The sequence below is a fragment of the Solanum tuberosum genome, unplaced genomic scaffold, assembly GCF_000226075.1.
Source record: "Solanum tuberosum cultivar DM 1-3 516 R44 unplaced genomic scaffold, SolTub_3.0 scf00222, whole genome shotgun sequence".
Lineage (NCBI taxonomy): Eukaryota > Viridiplantae > Streptophyta > Magnoliopsida > Solanales > Solanaceae > Solanum > Solanum tuberosum.
The window spans coordinates 301676-306433 of NW_006239147.1; positions in this window are offsets into that span (position 1 = coordinate 301676).

A 4758-nucleotide genomic window follows, 5' to 3' on the forward strand; every position below is an offset into this window, starting at 1 on the left:
TGATCCGGCAGCCGTTGGGAGCAAGTAAACGAGCATATATTAAAATAAATAACATTGTTTAATGCGGAGTAGTTTTAATATTTTATATACTTATGCACTTATTTTATATTTTTATTTTATACAAAAGTTGGCGTGTAGGCATTCTTTTTCTTCCCTTTGCACTGCTTCAATTTCATTATATTAAACATTTTAGTAATAAATAAATATAGAAATCATTTAATTTGTTTGTTGATTGATTTGCACGACATTGTCTGACTAAATATGAAATATAATATATTAACTTGACTTAGTTATATATCAAAATATATATCGGTAGGAAACGGCAAAAGATATTTTCAGAAAAACAACTCTTATATATTTATTTATTTCCAAAAATAAAAGGAAATGAAAATTTTAATTTGAAATACAAGTGTCATTTATCAAAGCAAGTCCTCTACTTATACATCAGGTATTTAGTTTCTTTGATCATGATTAAATTATTGTTATATAGAAGCGATTAAGGAAGCAGATCTACGATCAACAACTTATCTTTTATGAATTTTTGTGTTAACGAACCTAGGAAAAATCACACCACACATCTGTTTAAGGGTTAATATTATAACTTTTAGATCTATTTTTTATATTATTACTTATAACATTTTAATTACAAGTATTAACAAATTAGTTTTAATTATTAATTAATTAATTATATATTATTAACTAATGTATATTATAGAATGTTATATAATTAATAGGTGAGAGAAATAATATTAATGAGAGAGAATCAATTTATTTCTAACTTATCACATGTCAACCCACACCCCCACCCTCAAGTTACTCTCAAAATATCTTTTTCATAAGTATATTAATTTATAATTGACAAGATAAATCTTTCCCTTGATTTTCTCCTAATTAGTTGATTCTTATTTTGATTATTTTATTATTCCCAAGATAAATATTGATTACTATTCAAATACTTTTTATTTATTAATGACTATTGAGGCCTTTAATTTTTTTTTAAAAAATTTAAATTTATCACTGTATGTTTTAACATGTAATTTTCTCTCTTTAATCTATCTTTTTTGCTTTTCTTGATTTTTCTTTATTTTAAATTTTGATTTCATTTTTTATTTTAATTAATCTAAAACTTGATTTTTTGAGAAAAAAATCGTTTTACTTAAATTTTAAACTCGTTTTTGGTGTGTTTTTCTATATCTAAAATACTTTTTTGTAGGTGAAATAAGTATATTTAGTTCTGAAATTTGTTGTTATATATATAATCAATATGAGATCATAAAATCTTTAATAAGAAGTTCCTAAATTTTAGCCTAACTATGGTAAAAAAAAATCACACTTAAATACGGAATATAAATTGAAGAGAGAGGAATATAGAACTTGTATTAATTATTATTGTTTAGATTTTTAATTACATGTTTTGATTTTTGGGTGATGTATATTTCTTTTGCTGTAGTTTTTGACAACAACATATAATATGCATTGTTTTTATATTGTCTGATTTATACAAGTTGGATATCAATTTCATACATTTTTATTTTTTGTCTTTGTTCTAAAATTTCAAGTTGGATTACCAAGTGTATATAAATTGGATACAACATTAATTTGTTTTAGATTGTCTAATTTGGTTGAAATATCAGTTACATTATGATTTTTTTTTCATTTTCAAGTGGGATATCTGTTGGATACCAAATGGATACCAATTGAATACAACATTAACTTGTTTAGGTTGTCTAATTTGGTTGAAATCTCAACTACATGTTGATTTTTCAATTTTCCAATGGGATATTAATTGGATACCAAATTTATACAAATTGGATACAATATTAACTAATTTTAGGTTGACTATTTCAGTTGAAATCTCAATTACATGTTATTTTTTTCAATTTTACCACTAGGACGTCAGTTGGATACCAAATGTATACCAAATACTAAGATTTGACTTAATTTTTCCAGTCGATATCAATAGCATACCAGCATTACCTAGTTTTCGAGTATACATTTGAAAAATACTGAATACACAAATGATTAATTAGCACACATAATAAATATTCTGAAATTATAAGTCATTAACGTAAAAGACAAAATAAATCAAATCATGAGTTTGCCACAATAAAACAATCAAATAAAAATAAATTATGTCTTCTTTTTTTCAGAAGTGTAATTTGAACATGTCCTCCTGTTGTGTCCCTCCTGACGACATGTACTACATGTAATCTTAGACCTCTTGAATTTCACATCAGCAAATCATTTACAGCGTTCAAGTTGTGGTCTCTCTACAGTTCTTTTTGAACCAGGCGACAATAATTTATGCTCCGACACTTTTTGAATTGCATATTTTTCTGTTCCATCATAAATTATTGGGTCAGTGTATAAATAACTTTTATACATATGTTATATCCGTACTCAAATTTCATACTATTTTATGCATACAAAATTCATACAAAAATAAAAATACATATGTTATTTTTAAATAATTTCATATGTTATTACAAAATACAAAATTAAAAACAGATATGTTATATCAGTATACTATTTTTATACAATTCTTATTCACACATTTCTTATCTATTTCATGCCAAAAGTTATCAATTATTCATATCAGGATTATGCCACTAGAATACCAAAATAATTTCAACTTATAAATATTAATTGTCATTTCCTTAATAAACAGTATACCAAATTCATTACATTATTATTCCCAAAATTCATTACAATATAATGCCAAAAAAAAATCCAATCAAACCAGAAATCGTACCAAAATACATTATTGATTGCCATACATATCTCGTAGTATTAGTATACAAATTCCAAAAAAAGAATTATCTATTTTTTTAAAATCAGAAACATACCAAAAATAAAAAATGGGTCAGACAAATAATGAAAAAATTTGTTCATACCAAAATATAACATTATACATTTTTTTTTAAACGTCATAATTAAAATTATTATACACAACAAAAAATCTGAAATCAGTATACAAATTCCATACAATTAATATGCACACTTTTCATACCTATTTCATGCCATAAGCAAGGGGGGATCTATGAAGAGGTGTGGGGGTGTTATCTCATCCAATCAGAGGCGGATCTATTAAGGCAAGTGGGGGTGCCACGCCACCCCCGCACTTCGACGGAAACTCTATATATACATAGGTATATATATATATATATAAAGCGTGCCACCCACAGAACAAAATTGGCTTGTGGTGCCACGGTAGGAGGGCAACTTTAGAAGGCTGATGTTGCGGGTTCAAATCCTATTGGTACCTATTTTTTTGAGAAATTTGCTGCAGGCGTTTTTTAAGGAAAAAAAAAGCTCCAAGCACGTTTTTTTAAGGAAAAACAACTGGCACAATTTTTATTTCTATTTTTATTTTTATAATTGTTATTGACTTAAATTAAATTAATTACACTATCACTCCTTTTACTTTTCTTTTATTTGATTAAATACTCAATAAAAGTGTAATATCTTATTATTTATATTTTATTGATTGATTTATGATATATATCGAAAAGATGAATAATTTAATCAAATATAAAATTAATTTAATCGATAAGTCTATTTGGCACCCACAGACTCTAAATCCTGGATCCGCACTGGTCATAAGTCGTCACTTTTTCACAGCAGAATCATGCCACGATAATATCAAAATAATACCACTTCTAACTATTAATCGTCATTTATTAGATTAATAGTATACGAAATTCATTCAAATATAATTCTAAAATCGTACCAACATGGTATAACCAGTATACCAAATTCAAATAAATTTTATGTAACTGTTCTAACCAGAAACATACAAAAAAATGAATGTTCAAATCAAAATCTATACCAATTTCAAATCAATTTTATGTAATTTCAAAAAATGAATATTCATACCAAAAATGTCATTATTAAACCTATTATACGCAAACAAAATTTGAATATATTTTTTTTCAGTATCACTATTCATAAAAAAAAATTACGTTTGATTTGTATTACAATACAAATAAAAAATTGCAAAGAACACTAATATGATTGATCACATCTACCACCATGCTTTATCAATACTAATAAGAAGCCGTCCATTACAAGAAAATAAAGATTATTGAATAAAAACGAATATGAATTAGATGAGAGTGACAACTTACAGAGAAAATATTGAGAAGAGAGAGAAACCTTCAAACAAAAGAAAAGATATTTGTTTGAATGAATTTTAACTGCTTTGAGCTAAACAAGGAAAACAAATATCTTTTTTTTTATGAATCTCCTATTTATATGCCTCCTATTAATTATCATTAATTTTTTCAAATTATTTATTACTAATATATCCATTTTTACCTTATTTATTTTTCGCACTAATTAATTTTTACTTTTATTTTAAATCATTTTTTAATTTACTAAAATGTTAAAACTTGTAATTTTTTATTGTTATAACTTGAAAGATAAAAAGATTAATGTCATAACTTATAATTATTAATCTTATATATGTTAATTATAAAATTTTCAAGTGTAAATTTCATATATAACATATATTATAGTACTATTTTCAGGCTATAGCAGTAGATTTAGACTTTCAAGCTATAGCATTAAAAATTTCAGGTTATAACAAATTTACAAATAAAAGAAATGTTTTTATTAATTCGAAAAAAGTTTTTTTTTAAAAAAAAGATAAACGAAAATTTAAAAAAAAATGGAATTATAGATAATAAAGTAAAAAACTGAAAGTGTGGCTTGTAATATAATTTGAAATTTATTGTAGATAATTAATGATTAGCATGA